This window comes from Crinia signifera, chromosome 2 (genome assembly GCF_055691185.1).
Source record: "Crinia signifera chromosome 2, ASM5569118v1, whole genome shotgun sequence".
NCBI lineage: Eukaryota > Metazoa > Chordata > Amphibia > Anura > Myobatrachidae > Crinia > Crinia signifera.
The window spans coordinates 113963018-113989204 of NC_139218.1; the positions used below are offsets into that span (position 1 = coordinate 113963018).

General features: G+C 43.7%; 2 long non-coding RNA genes across 5 annotated transcripts in view; one reads left to right on the forward strand and one right to left on the reverse strand.

The window, feature by feature from the left end:
* Positions 1–12652, forward strand: part of LOC146059987 (uncharacterized) — a 48353-nt gene extending 35701 nt beyond the window's left edge. The window contains exons 3-4 of the long non-coding RNA XR_014470352.1: positions 8728–8818; positions 12506–12652. This is a non-coding gene — a long non-coding RNA (uncharacterized LOC146059987). The remainder of the gene's footprint in view (positions 1–8727; positions 8819–12505) is intronic.
* Positions 1–26187, reverse strand: part of LOC146059985 (uncharacterized) — a 115422-nt gene that overhangs the window by 32357 nt on the left and 56878 nt on the right. The window contains exon 2 of one of the 4 annotated variants that reach the window (XR_014470344.1): positions 12486–12558. The exons of 2 other annotated variants lie outside the window; for them this stretch is intronic. This is a non-coding gene — a long non-coding RNA (uncharacterized LOC146059985). Of the gene's footprint in view, positions 1–12485; positions 12560–26187 lie in introns of those variants that run through there. One more of the 4 variants, XR_014470345.1, reaches the window with a different exon arrangement.

A 26187-nucleotide genomic window follows, 5' to 3' on the forward strand; every position in this document is an offset into this window, starting at 1 on the left:
GCACGGCAGACAGGACGCCGGCAGGGATGACGTCTGGACCGCAAGCTGAACCTGCGGAGGCACTTAGCCGGTAAGAAAGTCTGTCTGACAGCTCGGATCGTGACAACATGGTTATAGATACACAAGCTTAAGGCCCATATTCAATGCGGCTGGTGAGGGGGTTAAATGGATGGGATCGCCGAAAACAAGTGACCCTTGCCGTTTAACCTCCGCATTCACCCTTTGCTGTCAAATGACGGCGAGGATTCCCCCTAACAGTGAGGCTTGCGGCTAATGCAGGGAGACCGTTGCATTTAGCCATGAGCCTCAATGTTTTAGCAGGTGCACACGCCGTTTCCACGACACTGCAAGAACCCATCGACGTTCACTGTCACAGCTCGCAAAAGTAATTGAATATACCCCTAGGTGTAGATGTAAGTAGTTATCCCTTTACAATGGTTTTGGTTATATTATGGGACTTGGTTGCTCACATAAACCAAACGTCAAAAGACCATTGCTTTAACACATTCGTATAGGCTATTTTTTTATTTATTGAAATATTAGTTTATTTTTTTTTATTGACTCTCTCCATCTGAACATTGGTGGTAGTGTACAGTATACAGTAACATTACAGTTGTTACTGGTCATTTGTCAGATCTTGTACTGTATGGTAGATCCATCTACCACTATTCGCTCTACAGTACAGGATTAGTGGAGCATTAGCCACCCAGTGGTGAAGATGTGAACTGCATACTGTGTACAGTATGTTACTATTAACATCCTTGCTGGCGGGTCGCCAGAACGTACGCGCTGGCGACCCGCCAGCAGCCTCGCCAGCGAGGAGACTGAGACGCACGTGCGTCTCACGCGCACGCGCGTCTCAGTCTCCGTCGCTGGCGCGACGGAAAACCCTGTCCGTCTCCGCCTCAGGGAGACGGACAGGGTTCGGGGGGGTTAGGGGGGGTGCGGGCAGGCGGCGGGGACCCCGGGTTACCGCCAGCAAGCCGGCGGGGACCCGGGGGAACGGATCGAAGCGCCGTCGGAAGGGAACGCGCGCGCCTCTCGTGCGCGCGCGTCCCCTTCTCACCATCGCCATGGCGTTGGCGGGGGATGGCGGCTGGCGACGCCAGCGCCATCCCCTGCAAAGATGGACCCTGACCCATCTGTATGTTGTGCCTCAACACACCTCAATGTTCATGTCCTTGCACCAACACAGGCACAGATGAACCTTTGTTTAGGTGCAGAAACTGCAAAGATGAGGAAGGCTCCATCTGTAGATACAGTATACACCAATATCCTGTGAGAACCGGATGGGGCTCAGGTTCTCAATGTAACTGTTAAGTCACAAGCTTATGTTACAATGTTGGTGTCACACCAGCTGCTTGTGATGTGTACGCCATGTTTATCTCAAATAACCAAAGGTTGAATAACTCTCAGCTCTATAATATAAAAAGCTGACATTATGTACATTTGTCACTCTTGGAAAAATAAGATTGTGCTAACTTCAACAAAGACAAGTGAGTATGGCTCATATTCTTACAGATCTTTGTTTTTTCATACACTGGAAAACCATTTATTCATTTGTTATTATTTTATTTTTGCAGTAGATGTTACTTTTTTGATTAAAGTAAAAACATCTAAGGTAAAACATAGGGGGTTATTTTGGTTCACTCCTGGCAAATTCCTTCTTAGATGGACAAAACCATGTGCACTGCAGGGGGGCAGATGTAAAATGTACAGTAATAATTCGATTTGGGTGAGTTATTTTGTTTCTGTGCAGGGAAAATAATGATTACTTTATTTTTGCACTGCAATATAGATCTCACTTTGAAGTAAAACCCCACCCAAATATAATACTCTCTGTGAACCAAAATAACCCCCTAAGATCTTAACTTGTAAAATAAATATCAAAAGTCAGTAACTGGCAAAGTTTGGTAATAACATAGTGATTCCCATGGCTGGAAAAAAAACTGTGCAGACTCAAGATGGTATGGGTCATAGTGTCGACAAGAGGAAGGTTGACATGCATTGGGTCGACCACTAAAGGTCCACATGCATCAAGGTCAACATGTATGAAGGCCGACATTAGTTTAAGTCGACAGGCTCATTAGGTTTACTCAAGCATTAGGTTAACATGGGCTAGGTTGACAGTCAAAAGGTCAACATGGGGTTTTTCACTTTTTTTATCCCTTATGTCGACACATTCGACATGGACACTAAAAAAGTGCACCACGTCCCCTCTCATGGCTCATTGCACTTGCCATGCTTATTCTGCCACCATGTCCTAGTGGATGGAAGGGCATGAAATACCGCCTGTTGGCACATATCGGCTCAAAAAGTGAAAAACCTCATGTGGACCTTTTGACTGTCGACCTAGCACAATGTCGACCTAATGCATGTGTTGACCTAATGACCCTGTCAACCTAACCCCATGTCGACCTTCAGACATGTCAACCTTCATGCATGTTGACCTTCAGTGGTCAACCCAATGCATGTCAACCTTCTTCTTGTCGACCTAGTGACGGTATCCCACTCAAGAAAAGTTGTTGCTATAGTGCAGCAATATTGCAGAACTTAAAGTACTCAGGGGTAGATTTATGATAGCGGCGCTAAATGCGCTAAACAGTTCCTGCTTCACCTCATTAGCGAGGCGAAGCAGGAGGGGACACCAACAAGATGTATCAACATCTTGCCAGCCGAAGCGGGGGAGCACTAACTCCCCCCTCCGGCGATGTCCCTCCTTCCCCCCGGCTGGCTGACTGTGCATGCGTGGGATCTCACTACTCTCATGAGATCCCCAGCACAGCTCAGAGCCAGCAGCAGGGACAGCGCTTTTCCTGTTGTGGGCATAGGGCATCACCGCCTGCAGCTGTCAAAGTCGATACCTGCAGGCGGCGGAACGGTCAGCGATGATGACCGTTCATAAATTAGGCTACGGAATTAGGCTACGAAATATCGTAGCTGCACTATGCCTCCTGCCCCACAGCGCTGCATGCTAGACACCCGCTCGGTGGGTGTCCTAGATCAGGGGAAGCGCTATCCCCTCCCATAACGCACGGGGATAGCGCATATTCCCCTGATCGCCTAATAATAAATCTACCCCTCATTAACAATAGATCTCTTTACAAAACAGTGTATTGTTGCAATAAAAAAAACAGAATTCACAATGCTATTTTGTTTACATATTTCATAAATATAAAATAAGGTACTCTTTACTTATCATGGCGCCCATCGCGGGCATTGAATGCACTAAAAAATCGGGTGCGACGCGACCGACGCGATGCCCGCGATTTCCCATAGGGAACAATGTTAAATGTCTCAATTGACCCGATTTTCCTGTTCAATGCCTCAATTGACCCGATTTTTCCATAGGAAACAATGTTAAATGGCCCACAGAGGCCAAATAGGCACCCTGAAGTGTGAAATGGCCCCCACAATTGTTAACGCCACCCCACGATCAACGTGAACCCAAAGCGTGGCGAGCGCAGCGAGCCCGCGAGGGGCGGCGGTACGCGTCCTCCGACCTTTTCATACCCCCACTATCCACGTCGGCGTGGAGTTGAGAATAGAAGTGTGGCGAGCGGACACGGATACCTGTGAAGCCCGCGAAGGGACGCGTTTACCTGTGAAGGTATCCGCGTCCGCTCGCCACGCTTCGGGCTCGGTGGCTCGCTGCGCTCGCCACACTTTCTATTCTCAACTCCACGCCGATGTGGATAGTGGGGGTATGAAAAGGTCGTAGGACGCGTACCGCTGCGCTCACCACGCTTCGGGTTGACGTTGACCGTGGGGTGGCGTTAACAATTGTGGGGGCCATTTCACACTTCTGGGTGGCTATTTGGCCTCTGTGGGCCATTTAACATTGTTTCCTATGGAAAAATCGGGTCAATTGAGGCATTGAACATGAAAATCGGGTCAATTGAGACATTTAACATTGTTCCCTATGGGATGCCCACGATTTTTTTACCTGCGATGCCCACGATCAAAATCGTGGGCGCCGTGCTAGGTAAAGAGTACCTAAAATAAATACAGGAATGGCGAATGATCCAGTTTTAGAAATGCATTATTTGGTACTTGTGTATTATCAGGACGCCCAATTAGCATACGTACGCTAGCGTACTGAAATGGCATTGCATGTCCCATTTTAGTGCCGTGCGATGCGATCTCAGTAGTTATTATGGTACTTGTATATTGGTGGCCATTATGCAATTAGCGGAACTGTGCTGTCAGAATCAGCGTAGGCAATGTAAATTGCGTAGACAGTCAGAAGTAGTGTTCCCGCTCCCTGTCAGATTCAGTCTGAGGTGAATTACTGACAGGAATGGCTGCATCACTGATAGCTACAGGAGAAGTTACAGAAATGGCTGCAGAAACTGTCCCAACTATGTTCACCTTGCCGAAGACAGAGGAGGAGGCTGTTCTTTTCTTTCAGCAGCACAATTTGCTGCTGGTCATGCAGAATTGCATTAACGGGCACCCTATGGGCTTATCTGTGAAAGAGTGCATGTGGCGGTGTCATATAAAATCCTGTCCCAAGAAGGTGAGCCTCAGAGCGGCGCATTGGTTCCGGGGTGCCGTTTATGTTTCCTGACACTTATCAGATTCATCTATTCCTGGGCAGAGGAGCTCACTGTGAGCGACAACTGCAGTCCTCTACAACCATAAAATAAAACTGCAGTCCTCTACAACCATTGGATGCTGGAGGCCTGCACCGTGGAACTTATGGCGCAGCCCCAGCGGCGTATTGGCGGTCCCGGTAATATCGTGGAAGTGGATGAGAGTCTGTTCATCCAAAGAAAAAGCCATGTTGGATGAACGCTGCCTCAGTAATGGATATTTGGAGGCATTTCAAGGGAAAGTGGTGAGTGCTTTGCAACTTAGAAACGGGATGCCAACACTCTGATGGCCGCCATCAATGAATTAATCGATAAAAATGGGGTGTTTTTTCACTGCTCTGGAGTGGGGTAGAAAAGCAGCTCAATAGATTCTAGCAGGTAAATATAGTTTTTGGGGATGAGCGCTAATTAAAAGAATTAAAAGAATAGATGTATAAGCTAAAGGAAAGAAAAGTAAGTTAAGAAAAACAAAATAAAAAGTTGGTTATAAACAATGTTTACAGCTCCTCTGAGCTGATGTGGAAAGTCCGTGGAGTGTGCAATCTAACTTTCCCTACCTCTATTGCCGGGATGGAGCATGGCGGGTTAGGAGGTCCGTGCGCTACTGCCGGTGGATGCGCCGCAGTCCTTTCCCTTCTTCCGAGAGCTCCGGTGACAGTACTGGGTGTGGAGAGTTGGGAGATGTGTGTGCTCAGGTGGATTGAAATGCCGTTGGGTCTCAACCAAACCCAGCTACCTCAAAGATACTATACATATCCTACAAATTTTGGACAACCTTGAATGGAGAGAGGAATACATCCTGTGCACGAGTGATGTTACTTCTTTGTACACATCCATCCGGCATAAAGAAGGTTGTGAACACACTCTACACTACCTTACAAAAACCACAATACCAAACAATAAAATCAATTTCATAATGGAAGGGATAGAATTCATATTACAACATAATTATTTCTGGAACGATGGAACCTTCTACATTCAAACCTGCGGCACTGCGATGGGGACCCCCTTCGCCCCATCGTATGCTAATTTATTTGTTTCCAAATGGGAAGAGGACTGCATATGGCCTAACACCACCCACCGAAAGAACATCATATTATGGAAGAGATTTATAGACAATATCATTTTTGTGTGGCGAGGAAGTGAAGAAGAACTAAAAGACTTTTGCGAATACTTGAACTCAAACCAACTGAATCTTCAATTTACCACCGTTACAAGTAAGGAAAAAATCGTATTCTTAGATCTGGAGATTTCAATTAAAGAAGGCAACATCAGTACAAAGACATACACAAAACCGGTTGATGGAAACAACATCCTTCCAGTTCAAAGCAACCATCACAGGGACTGGATTAAGAACATACCAATGGGCCAGTACAGAAGACTTCGCAGAAACTGCACAGACGAAAGAACCTTTCTTGAACAAACTGAATAACTCACACAGAAATTCATACAAAAAGGATATAAGGAAACCACACTACGAAAACAATTAGAGACTGTGAAAAACCTTAATCGCCAAGATACAATAAAATATCAAACAAAAAACCCCAGGACTGATAACAACCTCAATTTCATTACTCAATTCAACAGTGAACATCAAATATTCGAAAACATACTGAATAAGAACTGGCACATATTGCAACTGGATGATGACCTGAAACCAATTCTAACAGAAAAACCGAGAATAATATACAAAAAGGCAAGAAATCTACGTCAGGAACTAGTATCAAGCTTTATCAAACCAAACACACACAAAAAAGAAACAAATGGTTTCCACCACTGTCTAAACTGCAAAGCATGCAAAAACATAAATATGACTTCAACTAAACCCATCACTAATTTCTCATCAAACATCACAAAAAAAGAATACAATATAAAAGAACATATCTCATGCGAAACCGAGGGAGTTATTTATCTTCTCTGCTGCCCGTGTGGCTTACAGTATATCGGACAGACTAAAAGACAACTAAAAATCAGACTCTCCGAACACATCTACAATATCAAAAGAGGTCTCACAACTCACAGTGTGTCCAATCACTTTTCACAAACCCACAATAAAGACCCATCAGGCTTACAGTTCATGGCAATAAAGAAAGTCAGTCAACATTGGAGAGGAGGAGACTACATTAAGTCTCTCAAACAAACAGAAACTAAATGGATTTATGAACTAAAAACTTTACTACCGCAAGGCATGAACATCGACTTTGAGTTAAATGCATTTTATAAATAATATACCCCGTTTAACTTCTGCATATTTTTCTTAAATATTCTTTTCTTTTTCTTTTTCTCTCTTTTTTCTTATTTTTATAAACACCTTGTATCTTTTTTGAGCATTTTTTATCCAATTTTATCTCAAAACCCTCTGGCTTAAATAAGCAACATGAGGTTCCCACCATTTTAGTGTCCACATCCATTTTTACTAATAAAGTTTTTTGACAATTTTTTCAAATAAAAAACGCAATAGTATCAGAAACAAGCCATTCTTGAAAAAGTGCCCAAAGGCATGAAACGCGTAGAAGAGGCTACCCCGTGGATCCCCCAGTGTGTTCCACACCTCAGGAAAAAAAGCTCCTTTACACCAGAGCTTAAGCAACAACAACCAGGTGACCATTTGGGCTGACGGGAGCTGAGAAGAGGCGTGCGGCATTTCAATCCACCTGAGCACGCACATCTCCCAACTCTCCACACCCAGTCCTGGCACGGGAGCTCTCGGAAGAAGGGAAAGGACTGCGGCCCATCCACTGGCAGCAGCGCACGGACCTCCTAACCCTCCACGCTCCATCCCGGCAATAGAGGTAGGGAAAGTTAGATTGCACACTCCACGGACTTTCCACATCAGCTCAGAGGAGCTGTAAACATTGTTTATAACCAACTTTTTATTTTTCTGGTGTTTTTCTTAACTTACTTTTCAAATGAATTAATCGAGCCTGGCACAAAAAATTACTCGGATTGCTGGCAGGCCAATAGTACCGAGTAGCTGGAACAGGCCGGCTATCAACATGCTTGGGTTAATCATCGTTTTAACTTTGTGGACCCGGACACAGGTGTTCACACCCAGAACATTGAGCGCCTTTGGGGCTCATGCAAATGGCGCAACAAATGGCACACCACCATTAAGAGTCCTACCTGCAGGAATTCATGTGGCGGAAAACTCTGGGTGCTGATAACACATTTCAGCGTATTCTTCACGCACTTTCACTGCTTCCTAAGGCAGAGTAACTGTTTTATTAAGTTTTTTTCTTCATGAATTGTTATTATAAATCTTCTTTTCCTTGATTTATTGTTAGTATTGTAATTATTTATTGTGATTTATGTGATTTAATATGATATTTAATTATTATTTATTAAGTAAATTCAAGTTAGCTGTTAACACATGTCGTCATTACTGTCAGATGTATGATATGGCAGGTCTGAAAGTGTTCCTAAAACACCACCACTATCCACGTCACCCCGAAGAGTGGTGAGTGCAGCGTGGCGAGCGCAGTGTTACGCGTCCTCCCGACCTTTTTATACCTCCACTATCCACGTCGGCGTGGATTCGATTTTATATAGTGTAGCAAGAGCAGCAAGCCACCGAGCCCAAAGCGCAGCGAGCCCCCCCGAGGGGACACGGATTACTTTACATGTATTCCGCGTCCCCACGGGGGGCTCGCTGCGCTCACCATGCTTTGGGCTCGGTGGCTCGCTGCACTCGCCACACTATATAAAGGCTTCTATGGGGCATCGCGATAACCTGGTGGGGGATGCTTAAAGCATCCCAAAATGCAGTAACAGGGTTTTTACCGCATTTTTAGTTTAGAGAATCTCCCCCATTGTTACCTACCTGGCTGCTACAATGACCAGTGGCACTGCTGATGGCTGCCTAGGCACTTTGCTGCCCAGCAAATATATGTTCCCTGCGCCTATAATTCCCCAGGGTACATCTAGCGTATACCTGTATGTGTAATGTATTTCTGTACTGTCACTGCTTAACTGTACCTAACCGGCTGTTGCACAGCAATCCAAATTCAATTCCTAGTAAACGCAAGTATACCTGGTCAATAAAGCTGATTCTGATCTGATTAAATATATGATTAAATAACCTGTAAAGTATGTCTGCATACACAGAGTAACTGCCATTTATGTTATTGAACAGATTCTTAGACTCTCAAGATGATGCCAAAAATGGTAATAGTGGTGACAGCTGTGGCGCTTGTCTGCCTTGTACAACTTGGGAAAGCAGAAAAGTAAGTCATCAAATTACTGAACATTTCATATTTATTTCTAAAAAATTTATAAATTTTAATTGAAACTTAGATTTGTTGACATTATGCTACTACTTATTACACAACTATAGACACACATTTTGAGATTCCCTGCTGTAGGATTTATATTTCGTGTTAGGTGGGTAGTGGACAGAACTGCCTTATATTACAGAAATAAATAAAACACCTTGGTCTCAAAAGGGTAAAACAACACAACGGCCCTGATAGGAAAAAAAAAAAAAAACACCCACAACAGATACACAATGGCACCCAGAGGAATAAATAAGAACCAATGGCTGCCAATAGGGAAAAAAAAACACTCTGTATTAAACCAGCTGCTGTGATAATCTACATATAACACCAGTGAAGGTGCACATCCCATTACACTGCCAGGCAGAACATTGCAATGTTATATTGCCATGTAGCACATCATTTTATTTTCAACGTGTATCTCTTCACATTATACCTGTAGTGGTGCCATTTGCAATATAGCAGCAACGATGCCCATTTTTTTTACACCAACCTGCTTTTAATTAAAAATCATAGAAGGTTACCAATTATGGTATTTCATATTGGTGTTAATAACAAGATTCTAACAAAGATAACCAACACCTTGCAGTGTACTATATTAGTATAATTCCCAGTAACACGAGTAATTCATTTGTACTGCTTCTGGAGTAATGTGGAAAAGCAAAACATGGGGGGTTATTCTGGTTCACTATTTCTTATTTATTTATTTACAGTTTCTTATATAGCGCAGCAGATTCCGTTGCGCTTTACAATAGTAGACAGTGATAAGACAAACTGGGTAACAACAGACAGACTTGGAGGTAGGAGGGCCCTGCTGCAAGCTTACAATCTATAGGGATATAGGGGGGAAACATAAGGACAGGCACCAGTAATAGCATAGCAGTTACAAGTCCAGAAGGGAAGCTATATAATACATAAGTGCCTCGGAGGGTTATGCATGTAGAACTTAAATATGATAGGCTTGCCTGAAGAGGTGAGTTTTCAGGGAACGCTTGAAAGTTTGGAGACTGGTGGAGAGTCTTAATGTGCGTGGAAGGGCATTCCATAGAGTGGGAGCAGCCCAATAAAAGTCCTGTAATAGTGAATGAGAGCTAGTGATCCGTGCAGAAGAGAGACGCAGATCTTGTGCAGAGTGGAGTGGCCGAGATGGGAGATATTTTGTGATAAGTAGAGAGATATATGCTGGTGCAGTATGGTTAATAGCTTTATAAGCAAGTAGAAGTGTTTTATATTGAATACGGTAATATACAGGCAACCAATGGAGGGACTGGCAGAGCGGATCAGCAGACGATGAGCGTCTTGCAAGGAAGATCAGCCTAGCGGCAGCATTTAAAATTAATTGCAGTGGTGAGAGTCTGTTCTTGGGAAGACCAGTTAGGAGACTGTTGCAATAATCAATGCGGGATATAATGAGTGCATGGATACGAGATTTGGTAGTGTCTTGTGTGAGATAGGGTCGTATTTATTGCAACTTCCTTCTTAGATGGACAAAACCATGTGCACTGCAGGTGGGGCAGAAGTAAAATGTGCAGAGAGAATTAGATTTGGGGGAGTTATTTTGTTTCTGTGCAGGGTAAATACTGACTGCTTTATTTTTACACTGCAATATAGATCTCACTTTGAAGTAAAACCCCACCCAAATCTAACTCTCTCTGCACAAGTAACATCTGCCCCACCTGCAGTGCACATGGTTTTGTCTATTTGAGACTGAATTTGCCAGAAGGAGTGAATCAGAATAACCCCCATAGAGAGAAGTTTGTAAAATCCTCTCATGCTCATTCTAGGGAAGGCTAAGACTGACCTCACAGAGAAATGGGGACAAGATTTTGGTGACAATATATAAGGGGCACACATCCTGGAAACTCTCCAAATGGTAGTTATAAGTTAATTACCTGATTACATCTACTGTAGCTTCTGTGTAGTGTGCAGAGCTCAGAGGCCGACCCAGCAGGAAATGTCACAGTTCCATGTGCTGAACTGGGATTGGGACTGTCACTGACTGTCTGACATCTAATGCAAAGTTTACAGTGGGACTCTGGGAGTGCATGGTCGGTCCACAAGACATCATGACATCACTCACAAATACACAGCGCTTCTCTGGGGATCTTTTACAGAGGCACAGACAGTAATGGAACTCAGTGCCAGTATATGTGATATTAATACTCGTCTGAGCCACATAACTGAGCCTTGTAAAACATTTACATAGAAGTCTCTGTGATGGATCATGGATGGGACAGATTTTGTAGGTGTCACTTGGAACCCACTGGGTTCTAGGCAGGCACCTAATGGGAAATCCAGGCCTGTTCAGTATCAGTCAATCTGCAAGCTTCCATTCATAATTGGACTTTAACAGTATAAAATACATTTAATATATGGATGAAATGTTACTAGAAAGGCATACAGTAATTACCATTCAGACAACATTTTTGGTAATATTTCATGTATTGCCTGGAAAAGATAGAGGGTGCCAGACAGACATGGTCTAGGTCAACAGTCAATACTTTGAAACCATATGGCTGACATACATATGTAGCCATGCTGATCGTGGGCCCCAACATGGCACATGTGCTACACATATTCTGTGATACACGTACATATTTGTCACACCCATGGCCTTACATTAGCTGCAGTCTGCCGCAGCCTGGCGTGCTGAGTAATGGCTGCAACTAGACATACCAAATGGATCAACATGGCTGCATTGGAACCACGATGAGCATGGCTACATCTGTATATATGGATATGGTCAAAAAGTTAACATGGACAAATGGTCAAATGACAATGATTAACACATGAAAAGGCTGACATTTTGAACTTTCTTTCACTTTACCATCCACCTGGACTATGATTAGCTACGGAAAAGAGTGCCAAGAGCAGCAACAGCGTAGTGAGTCATCAGTCTGGGAGGATGGCAGCTGAAGTGAGCTATGAGAAGAGATGCTGTACACTAATTAGTGGTCAATATTTCAGGTGTCAACTTGAACTTGTGTCAACATGTTTCTTGTGTTAACTATTTTCCTGTATCGACAATGTGCATGTCGAACTTTTCATATTGACATAGATGTTGTTGACCTAGACATTGTTGATGTCTACACCTGGAACATAAATCACCATTAGAATATGGCCCTCAGACTCACATAGGATGTAATGAGAGGCAATGGGCCTGATTGTGAGTTCAGATTGAATAAAGTAAGTCTAATAACTTATTTTTTGTTTAGGATGGATATGACTGTGACAGTACTGTAGTGCTGTGCTAGTAGGTTGGTTAATGTGACTCACTGTTTATCATCAAATTTGTAACTTTAAATGTCTAAGGGTGTGTATTTAGTGTGTAGCAATATTTCTGTTAGTCATAAATATTGAATACCTATTCAATGCTGCTGTTTTCCTCGGCATTGAAGCCATGCAGTCTCTAGTTTTTAAGACGTCAAATCAAATCTGCATTTTAAAAATGCCCGCTAGGTTTTTGAAAACACATCCATTTTTGACAATCTGTGGCCATTTTTGTCATATATCACTTATACAGTATGCAAAAGTGTCACCACTAAAAACTAGTTTCACGCTGAAATCACTAATCATGGTTTACAGTTTGATTTACTATTATTGTATTTGCTGACATTACCATTTTTCTCCTTGATGTAGGAAGGATGAAAGCAACCATGAGAATCAAGAAAGGGAGATACAGCAGGACCTCGCTGACAATGGAGAAATAAGGGAGGAGAGGGGATTTGTTAGCGCTGCTAAAAAAGTTTTTGATATTGCAAAAAATCTAGTACTTGGTTAAATAAAATCTGCCATTTTTAATAATAATAATGATATACATATATTTCTATATGATTGTTCTATAACATATTTGGAAATGTTTTTCCTTCTGATAATTTGCTCTATAAAACATGAGCATAACTAACACAGCATCATGTGTGGTTTTCCTTTTGTTTGATGCATACATGCTGGTCATTAGGACCAAGGAAAGTTTATCATCCAAGTTTGAAGTACTGTCATGTATCATGTGACTGTAGCTATCTGTACATCCTATTTGCGTACTTTGCGCATGTCTCCCAACATGACGCTCCCCGGGAGGGACAGAATACTCTATTCCTGGACTTCCCTCTTAAATTAAGATTACCATCAGAGGTTTTCCAATATCTTCCTTAACAATTTCCCTGTTCAAAACAGATGATGGTAATCTTAAAAAAAGAGGGAAGTTCAGAAATAGAGCACTCTGTCCATCCTGGACTGGGTCATGTTGGGAGTTATGATTTGAGAGACTTTGGGGAGGTGATGTGGCAGGAGACAGATCTCTCCTGCATAGGGAGACCCTAGTGAAACTGTTTCAGCGTCCTGCATCATAGGCGAATCTAGGGGGTGGTCCGATGGTGCATTTTGTAGCTGAGGGAGGGGGCTTTCCAACGAGCCCAGCCCCGTGTCTCTAGCCCCCTGGGAACCGGAGATACTGCCAGGCAAAGCTGGAACATTTTCCCTATAGGATAACATGGGACCCGCTAATTCCGACCCCCACCCAGTTCAACGGCTGCCAGTTCCCCCTTCGGCATCACTGAAGCTCGAGGTTGATCTCAGTCGAACCCAAATCGCTGGGCCTTCAATCTGATACCAGGCTGGATCCATATGGGTTAATTGGTTCTAGGGATATTGAGGTTAAACCATTTTTTTTTTTCATTTCTTAAATGTAATTTCATGACTGTTTATGTTCTTTAAAGGCAGATTTCTCTGGAACCAAACAGCCCAGTTTCACGGGACCAAAATCATTCGAAGTCTACGCAAAATTCTTCAATATGATACTGGTGTCATGTAAATGGGTCAGCTGGTTCCGAAGATATAGCTGGTTGGTTAAAGGGGGTAGGGAGAGGGGAGTGGTTGTCTCTCCCCCTCTCACCAAAAAATGCAGGGACTAGGCTGGTGTATAAGGGGTCAGCCTGGGAATGTCCCTGCATGATCCTGGGACCATATTCCCGGGTAAATCCCTGTGTTCCATGAATCAATTATCTCTAACAATAGGGTATTGATATATGCTTATTTATCCTGTATATTTTTGCTACAGTGACAGTTAAATTCCAGTCATTAAGCCTCTGTTCCGACTTAGATATCTTTGCCGAGTAGTATGTATGTTCCGCAAGCTTGTTACATCACGCAATGAGAAAATGAGAAAATGCTGATATTAAGCCTAATCCTGCTATTTGTTATTGTTTGAACTGCACTCCTTCTTTAGGGGGTGTCATGGGAAAGACTAATTCAATACTCACTCCTTATACTTTAATTTAAACCCTCACTGGTTACTCCCAACTACACAGTATGGATGTGTCATCAGCATTTGATAGAAAAATGTCCCTATATTAAATTAGTGCAATAGAGCCATTGCAACAGACCAATTTCCAATACATCATACAAGAATCGGCAGCAATATGCCCACAGACGTCAGGTATCATAGGACATGAACGATCCAAAAACAGTCACAAGATCTAGACATCACAGCCCATGATCTCTTTTTGCTGTCTCCTTCTGTATTTCATTCCAGTAGGATATTCATAACTTCCCAGTTCTTATTGCTCTACAATTGCTATTCTCTCACCCAATCTTACCTGCAGAAACCCGACAATTAATATAGACGTCCAGATTTTGCGATTGGATAAAGGCCCCCATACACTATGAGATTTATCTGACCTGTAAAATTGCATCTAATTTCCCTTGAATTTCCCCAGCAGCTTCCCAGGACACCTACATACAATTTGACGGTACTCTTTACCTAGCACGGCACCCACGATTTTGATCGTGGGCATCGCAGGTAAAAAAATCGCGGCCATCGCGGACATTGAATGCACAAAAAAATCGGGTGCGATGCGCCCGACGCGATGCCCGCGATTTCCCATAGGGAACAATGTTAAATGTCTCAATTGACCCGATTTTCCTGTTCGATGCCTCAATTGACCCGATTTTTCCATAGGAAACAATGTTAAATGGCCCACAGAGGCCAAATAGCCACCCTGAAGTGTGAAATGGCCCCCACAATTGTTAACGCCACCCCACGATCAACGCCACCGAGCCCGAAGCGTGGCGAGCGCAGCGAGCCCCGTGAGGGGACGCGGATACCTTCACAGGTAAACGCGTCCCTTCGCGGGCTTCACAGGTATCCGCGTCCCCTCGCGGGGCTCGCTGCGCTCGCCACGCTTCGGGCTCGGTGGCTCGCTGCGCTCGCCACACTATTCTATTCTCAACTCCACGCCGATGTGGATAGTGGGGGTATGAAAAGGTCGTAGGACGCGTACCGCCGCCCCTCGCGGGCTCGCTGCGCTCGCCACGCTTCAGGTTCACGTTGATCGTGGGGTGGCGTTAACAATTGTGGGGGCCATTTCACACTTCAGGGTGGCTATTTGGCCTCTGTGGGCCATTTAACATTGTTTCCTATGGAGAAATCGGGTCAATTGAGGCATTGAACAGGAAAATCGGGTCAATTGAGACATTTAACATTGTTCCCTATGGGAAATCGCGGGCATCGCGTCGGTCGCATCGCACCCGATTTTTTAGTGCATTCAATGCCCGCGATGGCCGCGATGGGCGCCGTTCTAGGTAAAGAGTACCCAATTTGACTCTTGATGTGACATTGTTTACATCCAATTTGTGTCAGATAAATGACGTGATTTATCTGACGCAAATTGGATGTGCCATGAGATTTATCTGATGGGATGGCCCTAGGGAGTGGCCTTAACAGTGCTATACCTTGCAGGTATTACTGTTCTTAGAAAAGGAGAATGGTGGTATACTGTATGTATAAATAGTTTGTGTGTGTGTGGGGGGGGGGGGTGGGGGGGTGTCGTCACTCGTACAAAAAGACACCAGGCATGGTGCCGCAGCGGGAGACACAAACAACTCACTCAACTCACCTTTTTGTACAGTGCCGCTACCCCCCCTCAAACTATACATAGCCGCAGTGCTGCTGTCATCTGGAGGGAACAGTTTTGTTTGTTATTAACATTTTGCTCCCATTATTGAAGTGATGCACCATGGAAATGGCCCACAGAGGCCAAATAGCCACCCTGAAGTGTGAAATGGCCCCCACAATTGTTAACGCCACCCCACGATCAACGCCACCGAGCCCGAAGCGTGGCGAGCGCAGCGAGCCCCGTGAGGGGACGCGGATACCTTCAAAGGTAAACGCGTCCCTTCGCGGGCTTCACAGGTATCCGCGTCCCTCGCTGCGCTCGCCACGCTTCGGGCTCGGTGGCTCGCTGCGCTCGCCACACTATTCTATTCTCAACTCCACGCCGACGTGGATAGTGGGGGTATGAAAAGGTCGTAGGACGCGTACCGCCGCCCCTCGCGGGCTCGCTGCGCTCGCCACGCTTCAGGTTCACGTTGATCGTGGGGTGGCGTTAACAATTGTGGGGGCCATTTCACACTTCAGGGTGGCTATTTGGCCTCTGTGGGCCATTTAACATTGTTTCCTATGGAGAAATCGGGTCAATTGAGGCATTGAACAGGAAAATCGGGTCAATTGAGACATTTAACATTGTTCCCTATGGGAAATCGCGGGCATCGCGTCGGTCGCATCGCACACGATTTTTTAGTGCATTCAATGCCCGCGATGGCCGCGATGGGCGCCGTTATAGGTAAAGAGTACCCAATTTGACTCTTGATGTGACATTGTTTACATCCAATTTGTGTCAGATAAATGACGTGATTTATCTGACGCAAATTGGATGTGCCATGAGATTTATCTGATGGGATGGCCCTAGGGAGTGGCCTTAACAGTGCTATACCTTGCAGGTATTACTGTTCTTAGAAAAGGAGAATGGTGGTATACTGTATGTATAAATAGTTTGTGTGTGTGTGTGTGGGGGGGGGTGGGGGGGTGTCGTCACTCGTACAAAAAGACACCAGGCATGGTGCCGCAGCGGGAGACACAAACAACTCACTCAACTCACCTTTTTGTACAGTGCCGCTACCCCCCCTCAAACTATACATAGCCGCAGTGCTGCTGTCATCTGGAGGGAACAGTTTTGTTTGTTATTAACATTTTGCTCCCATTATTGAAGTGATGCACCATGGAATGAATGAATATATATATATATATATATATATATATATATATATATATATATATATACGAGGAAAAGAACAACGGCACTCAGAGGTCTTTTTTTCAAATTTGTATTCAGTGATACAAGCTGCTGACGTTTCAGAGCTCTCGCTCCTTTTTCAAAGCATGTCTCACCTACAGTTATGCCCAAGTACATCGTGGCTGCGTTGCGCATAAAGTGCGCCATGCAAATCGCGCCTGGATCGCGCCTGCTCCTTGCGCTATAGTCCCGTTATAGATCGCGTTATAACGTAACGTAATCTTGTAAATGTAACCTGCACTTACACTCATTGACCACCAGATGTCACTTTTCCCAAACAGTACAGCGCATGCGTAAAAATCTCTTCTACAAAACAGTGGCCGCCACGACTTTTCACTACGGATTTTGTCCTTACTTTACGGACAGAGTGTTTGTATTTACTCGCAGAAGCAGCTACGTACGGTCATTTATGTAATTGGTACAGAAGCCATGCTAACCTTTGCTATTGCTGGATGACTACTTAAAACATTATTTGAGGACCTACAGTATCATACTTTACACTACGGATTTTGTCCTTACTTTACGGACAGAGTTATTTTCTTTTATTCGCAGCCGCAGTGACGTACTGTATGGTCATGAACTGTATGTGATTGGTGCAGAAGCCATGCTAACCATCTGCCAGCAGTAAAATCACAGGCAATAGTGGCCTAGCGGGTAGAGGCACAGCTTCACTATCTCAGTATCAGTAGTTCGATCCTCAGTTGGTTACATTATATTTTTATTTTTGAAACGTTCTTTTTTTTTTTTTTAAACCAATACAGGTACTGTACTGTAGTTACAGTAGTTGGTGCTTATCAAATTCTTTCGGACTTTTCCACAAACAAAAATTCACAATGGCAGGCCTCCATGTACACGATAGTTAATACCCATACTGTACATACTGCGCTACAGAGAACGTTTTTTTTCGCAATATAGATTTAGCTTTTCAGGTAAAACTCCTTGCCTTGAGGACCGAGTGTCGGGATAAAATTCGCTAACCTTTACTAACCGGCCACTTTTCACTACGGATCTTGTCCTTACTTTACGGACAGAGTACAGTATTTGTACATTACAGTATTTATTCGCAGAAGCAGCTACGTACGGTCATTTATGTAATTGGTACAGAAGCCATGCTAACCTTTGCTATTGCTGGATGACTACTTAAAACATTATTTGAGGACCTACAGTATCATACTTTACACTACGGATTTTGTCCTTACTTTACGGACAGAGTTATTTTCTTTTATTCGCAGCCGCAGTGACGTACTGTATGGTCATGAACTGTATGTGATTGGTGCAGAAGCCATGCTAACCATCTGCCAGCAGTAAAATCACAGGCAATAGTGGCCTAGTGGGTAGAGGCACAGCTTCACTATCTCAGTATCAGTAGTTCGATCCTCAGTTGGTTACATTATATTTTTATTTTTGAAACGTTCTTTTTTTTTTAAAAAAACCAATACAGGTACTGTACTGTAGTTACAGTAGTTGGTGCTTATCAAATTCTTTCGGACTTTTCCACAAACAAAAATTCACAATGGCAGGCCTCCATGTACACGATAGTTAATACCCATACTGTACATACTGCGCTACAGAGAACGTTTTTTTTCGCAAAATAGATTTAGCTTTTCAGGTAAAACTCCTTGCCTTGAGGACCGAGTTTCGGGATAAAATTCGCTAACCTTTACTAACCGGCCACTTTTCACTACGGATCTTGTCCTTACTTTACGGACAGAGTACAGTATTTGTACATTACAGTATTTATTCGCAGAAGCAGCTACGTACGGTCATTTATGTAATTGGTACAGAAGCCATGCTAACCTTTGCTATTGCTGGATGACTACTTAAAACATTATTTGAGGACCTACAGTATCATACTTTACACTACGGATTTTGTCCTTACTTTACGGACAGAGTTATTTTCTTTTATTCGCAGCCGCAGTGACGTACTGTATGGTCATGAACTGTATGTGATTGGTGCAGAAGCCATACTAACCATCTGCCAGCAGTAAAATCACAGGCAATAGTGGCCTAGCGGGTAGAGGCACAGCTTCACTATCTCAGTATCAGTAGTTCGATCCTCAGTTGGTTACATTATATTTTTTTGAAACGTTCTTTTTTTTTTTTTTAAAAACCAATACAGGTACTGTACTGTAGTTACAGTAGTTGGTGCTTATCAAATTCTTTCGGACTTTTCCACAAACAAAAATTCACAATGGCAGGCCTCCATGTACACGATAGTTAATACCCATACTGTACATACTGCACTACAGAGAACGGTTTTTTCGCAAAATAGATTTAGCTTTTCAGGTAAAACTCCTTGCCTTGAGGACCGAGTTTCGGGATAAAATTCGCTAACCTTTACTAACCAGCCACTTTTCACTACGGATCTTGTCCTTACTTTACGGACAGAGTACAGTACAGTATTTGTACATTACAGTATTTATTCGCAGAAGCAGCTACGTACGGTCATTTATGTAATTGGTACAGAAGCCATGCTAACCTTTGCTATTGCTGGATGACTACTTAAAACATTATTTGAGGACCTACAGTATCATACTTTACACTACGGATTTTGTCGTTACTTTACGGACAGAGTTATTTTCTTTTATTCGCAGCCGCAGTGACGTACTGTATGGTCATGAACTGTATGTGATTGGTGCAGAAGCCATACTAACCATCTGCTATCACTATATTCAGAGGCAACAGTGGCCTAACGGGTAGAGGCACGGCTTCACTATCTCAGTATCAGTAGTTCGATCCTCAGTTGGTTACATTATATTTTTATTTTTGAAACGTTCTTTTTTTTTTTTTTAAAACCAATACAGGTACTGTACTGTAGTTACAGTAGTTGGTGCTTACAGGTATCAAATTATTTCGGACTTTTCCACAAACAAAAATTTACAATGGCAGGCATCCATGTACACGATAGTTAATACCCATACTGTACTGCGCTACAGAGAACGTTTTTTTTTCGCAACAATAGATTTCTCCAAACTCAGACACAGACCGACACCTCAGACAATAAGATGTTGATTGCAGTCATATGTTAATTGCAGTCTGCCTTTTTGTTTCGCTGGTAATTGTACATAATTCAAATGCACCTATCAGCTTCATGAAGGATTTCCTTTGTCTCTGCCAGCATAAATTCAGCTACAGATATTAAAATTGTCAAACAATCCAGTTTGTTTTTCTGCATCTAAACCGTGTAGAATTGCTACGGATCGTCTCTTCATCTCTTGCCTGTATACAAGCACGAGATTGTACCTGTACACCTGGACTATTCATTCTGCTGAATCCAAAGTCAAGTTGTTGCTGCGTTCGTGTTTCTACCAAGTTTTACCATCATACTGCCTTCCTTTCGCAAGAACAGTAATGTACAGTATCATCTCGCTGGAGCAGTAAGTACACTATACAGTAGTACAGTCATTTGTACATTTCACTGATTGCTGCATTACAGTATACAGTAAGCAGCACTACAAAACGGTCCCTGCGCGGAAGCGCTCGGTTCCCACCCTTCCCTGAATGAAGATGTTTCCCTTTTTTCCCTACTGTTCAAATGCACCCGGTGCAGAATACTGTATACAATCGCCTGCTGTGTATACTGTATTCAGATACTGTAGGCTGCCGCTATGGGTATTGTCCGTAAATACTAGAGTCTGTTTCGCAGACTTACTGTATACAGTAGCGAGTAGTGATATCGTGATTTTTGATGTTCAGTGCAGTGCAGTAGAGATAGCGCCATTGAGAATATTGTACAATGTGTTAAAATTGCCTGGTGTGTATGGGCCGCAAATCCCCGACTAGCGATGACAGTACTCTATTAGGGTGGGCTACTGTAGGCTGCTAAATACTAGTTCTCTCCGTAATACCATTGGTGTAATACCGTAAAACACGTATTTTTTCCTCAAACGAGGGGACCGGTGTTTTTCTCATGTTTACAGACTGTTTCGCAGGCTCAGTCAGTAGTAGGAGCACATGTGATACAGTATCGTGATTTTTTCATCTGAAAATTGCCTGGTGTGTATGGTCCAGAGTTCCCCGACTAGCGATGAGAATACTTTATTAGGCTACTGCAGGCTGCCGCTATGGGTATTGTCCGTATAATGTGTAATAAATCCTGGATTGGGGTATTGTCAGTAATATTGTTGTAATACCGTAAATAACGGATCATTTCGCATTTTTTCCCGCATACTGTACTTGTAATTGAAGTAGTCACAGCAATAGGATCACGTGGTATCGTGATTTTCCGCCATTTTAGGGATCAACATGGATGCCACATACAGTACAGTGCAGTGCAGTAGAGATAGCGCCATTTAGAATATTGTACGTGTTAAAATTGCCTGGTGTGTATAGGCCGCAGATCCCCGACTAGCGATGACAATACTCTATTAGGGTGGGCTACTACTGGCAGGCTGCTACTATGGGTATTCTCGTATAATCTGTGCAACTGTAAATACTGTTGGTGTAATACTGTAAATACAGTAACGTATTTTTTCGCAGGTGGGGGGATTTTTGCGCATATTAATAGACTATTTCGCAGACTCAGTCATACTGTATTTGTGTAAAAAAAATCCCCTAGCTGTGTACAAAATCCCCTAGCTGTGGGTGTATTGTAAGTACTGTACAGTAATTACAGTAATACTAGATTACAGGTATCCGGAGAACCAGAATACTGTACCAGTTTATTTTTTGATTTTTTTTAATAAAATTTTTTATTAATTCATTGCATTATTATTATACAGCAGGAACAGCATGTGGTGTCATTGCATTGTTATTATTATACAGAGGGAGCAGCCTGTGGTGTCATGGCATTACTTTTATATTATACAGGGGGAGCAGCCTGTGGTGTCATGGCATTATTATTATACAGAGGGAGCAGCCTGTGGTGTCATGGCATAATGCCATGACACCACAGTCTGCTCCCCCTGTACAATAATAATTATGACACCACAGGTGGCTCCCCCTGTATAATATACAGTAAAAGTAATGCCATGACACCACTGGCTGCTCCCTCTGTATATGTAATAATAATAATGCAATGACACCACATGCTGTTCCTGCTGTATAATAATAATGCAATGACACCACAGGCTACTCCCGCTGTATAATATACTGTAACAATAGTAATACCATGACACAAATTATTATACAGGGGGAGCAGCATGTGGTGTCATTGCATTATTATTATTATACAGAGGGAGCAGCCTGTGGTGTCATGGCATTACTTTTATATTATACAGGGGGAGCAGCCTGTGGTGTCATGGCATTATTATTATACAGAGGGAGCAGCCTGTGGTGTCATGGCATAATGCCATGACACCACAGTCTGCTCCCCCTGTACAATAATAATTACTGTATGACACCACAGGTGGCTCCCCCTGTATAATATACAGTAAAAGTAATGCCATGACACCACTGGCTGCTCCCTCTGTATAATAATAATAATGCAATGACACCACATGCTGTTCCTGCTGTATAATAATAATAATGCAATGACACCACAGGCTACTCCCGCTGTATAATATACTGTAACAATAGTAATTCCATGACACAAATTATTATACAGGGGGAGCAGCCTGTGGTGTCATTGCATTATTATTATACAGAGGGAGCAGTCTGTGGTGTCATGGCATTACTTTTATATTACAGTATACAGGGGTAGCAGCCTGTGGTGTCATGGCATTATTATTATGCAGAGGGAGCAGCCTGTGGTGTCATGGCATAATGCCATGACACCACAGGCTGCTCCCCCTGTACAATAATAATGACACCACAGGGTGCTCCACCTGTATAATATAAAAGTAATGCCATGACCACAGGCTGCTCCCCCTGTATAATAATTTGTGTCATGGCATTACTATTATTAATAGTAATGCCATGACACAAATTATTATACAGGTGGAGCAGCCTGTGGTGTCATTGCATTATTATTAATATACATGAAACAGCACAGCAGATACTGTACTGTATGTCGTTTTAGATCATGTTAACTTACTACTATCCTGTGTTTTATCCTCGACCAGGCTCCTCCTGTCCTGCTGCTGCTCCACAAATTTCTGTTCCCCTCTCTGCGGCCTCCTGAAGCGTCCCCCACGAGTTGCTCTGCGGGCGGCCCCAGCCTTCCTCCAGTCTCTGAGTGCAGACGCGTGGGTGGGAGGCGTCAACGTCATGACGTCCACACCGCACCCAGCGTCTGCCGACTGCCACTGGGGATAAGAGGGAACAGGCTGCCGGCCGGAGCCCTCCTCCACGTAGCCGTGGAGGCCGGCGGCCATGTTGCTGTGGCCTCAGACATCATTTAAAAAACCACAGGAACATGGCCGCCGGCAGTGAAAAAAAAAACAAAAGGCAATGCGGCCTCAGAAACGGGCGCGGCGGCGCGGCCCGCAGCACACCTGCCAGAGCGGCCTGGGGGGCAGATGGCACCCTGCCCCCCGGCCCAGCCCGCCCCTGCCTCCACCCCTCCTAGTCTGTCTGTCTAAGCCCCATCTGTTAACGTACTGTACTTTTGTTTATCGCTTCATCCCTTTTATTGAAAAAAAAAGCTCATGTCTATGCAGTACGGTCACATAATTTTCGGTACTTGTGACTTACAGTATCTGGGCAGCCAATGTTGAAATTGTATGCCAGTACCCTAAGCATGCGATTTGATGCGATTTCCCTTGAAATTCCTTTGAAGAGAAAATTGCTGTTGCATTGTATGCTATTGTATTGCATGCGATGCGATTTGATGTGATTTTAATACTGTATGTACAGATGTACCCAGATGCCTGTTTCATATGTGAAATGGCCCCCCAGACCCCATTTTTAATTGTATTCCCACCCTGATGGCTAAATGCCCCCATTGTTAACGCCACCCCACTATCAACGCCAACCCGAAGCGTGGCGAGCGGCGGCGTTACGCGTCCTCCGACCTTTTCATACCCCCACAATCCACGTCGGCGTGGAGTTGATTTTATATAGTGTGGCGAGCGCAAGTGGGGTGGCGTTAACAATGGGGGCATTTAGCCATCAGGGTGGGAATACAATAAAAAATGGGGTCAATTGTATGATTGTATGCGATGCAATTTGACGCGATTTTTAGGTGCGATGAAGAAAATCGGGCGCCCAAATAAGTCACAAGTACCTAATTTTCACTACTGTAATACCATAATACAATACTGTATGCTACTGTATTGTACTGTAACTAATGTACTGTACTGTACTGTATGTACTGTATTAACTTGAATCTTATTGTTGTGTATTGTAGAGTGCACTGCCTACTGAAGATGGTGAAAACAAAAAAAATCTATTCTGGAGAACCTACACTTGCATGTCCCAAGAGAATGGCTGCATTAGTGCCAAACATTAAAAATAATATCGTTAAGAAGAAAGCAGGAAAAGAAATTATTCCTGTTGTCAAACTACGGAAAAATGCCAAGGCCAAGAACAAGTCTTTGTTCGCGACTACAGGAGAATCTCACGATGACTGTCTGGTGCAAGACATTAACACTGATGCACAGCAAGACATTAACACAGTGACAGATGTGTCAGTTCCCATAGATAATGACTTGCACCCTTTGGAGCTTCACATTACACCTCTTGAACAAAAATCTCAATCACCGTCCCGTAGGAAACTTAACTTTCTGGATCACAACCCACCACAATGTAGCTGCACAGGGCTGTTGAGAGACATTTTGGGCAAGATGACCCGCCTGGAAACCCAAAACAATGGACTGTCTGTACATGTGGCTGAACTGAAAGCGGAAATTCATGTACTGACAGGACAAATTAAAGTGCTGTCAGGAGGTCTGAATGACATGCTTGCTCAAGCAAAACAATGGCAAGCTGCTACAGGGCCACCCATTACACCCACAACATCTAATCCAGTACAATCACAATTTGACTGCCCTGATGCATTTGAAACAGAGGATTTTGACTTGGAAATGACCCAACCAACCACATCTTTCCACTTTTCTGATTTGGAGATGACACCAGCTTCATCCAACCGATTGGCCAGCCCTAGCGTGGACACAGAAACTGTTTTACCAAATGAATTGGTGAACATGGACACAACACCAGTGTCATCTCACTGGTTGCCTGCCACACATAATGCTTCAGATACACAACAACGTCAGACCAACTTAACAAGTACCCCACTGACATCTCACTGGTTGGCTGACAGACACAATGCACCATCCCAAGCCTCTAACAACATGGACACTGCAATGGTTGCATCATCCCAATTGTCCCCTGGAAATATGATCGTCGCAACCTTACCTCAACATCAAAGAACATCACCTCTACATGAAAGAACACCTAGAAGCATACCCAAAGAATTGTGCGCTGTGGGGATTTCCTTGCCTGACATGCCACTCAAAGTCATCACAGCTGAGGGTGTCAACACTCTCTTTGAAGCAGCGAAGATGGAAATGCACCGTTATGCACAACAGATTTTCCAAGAGCATGTTTCTTTTGACCTGTATAAGAATTGGTGCAATCGGGTCAATTATGATGGGCAACGTAATAAATTTGCAATCCCAGAAAATCTGCGCCTCGATATAGTGACACGGCTCATGGGGAAATTTGAGCTGACAAAGGCTGATTGTACAAAGATAAAGGACACTTTAAATGGATTGCTACGGATGCCCAGAGTTACACGCTGGACGTGCTTACTGTAGCACAGCAACTGGAAGCGTCTCTTCAAACTGGCATCTACAGTACTCACAGAACAAAGGACAGGCAATGAAATGGAAAAAAAGTACGTTTATGATCTTACTGTACATTACTGTATCTCTCTCCCTCTCTCCCATCCCCTTCCCCTGCCAACATGTTTCCCCCCCCCCCCCGAAACCCTTGTGACCATTCAGTACTAACGTTATTCTTTATTCTTCTCTCCCATTATCCACCATGACACTCTACCATGAGCAAAATCAAGCGTGTTTGGGACAGAGAACAAAGGACAGGCAATGAAATGGAAAAAAAGTAAGTTTATGATCTTACTGTACATTATCTCTCTCCCTCTCTCCCATCCCCTTCCCCTGCCAACATGTCTCCCCCCCCCCCCCGAAACCCTTGTGACCATTCAGTACTAATGCTATTCTTTTTTCTTCTCCCCTTATCCACCACATGCCACTCTACAATGAGCAAAATCAAGCGAGTTTGGGATCGAGAACAAAGGACTGGCAATGAAATGGAAAAAAAGTACGTTTATGATCTTACTGTACATTACTG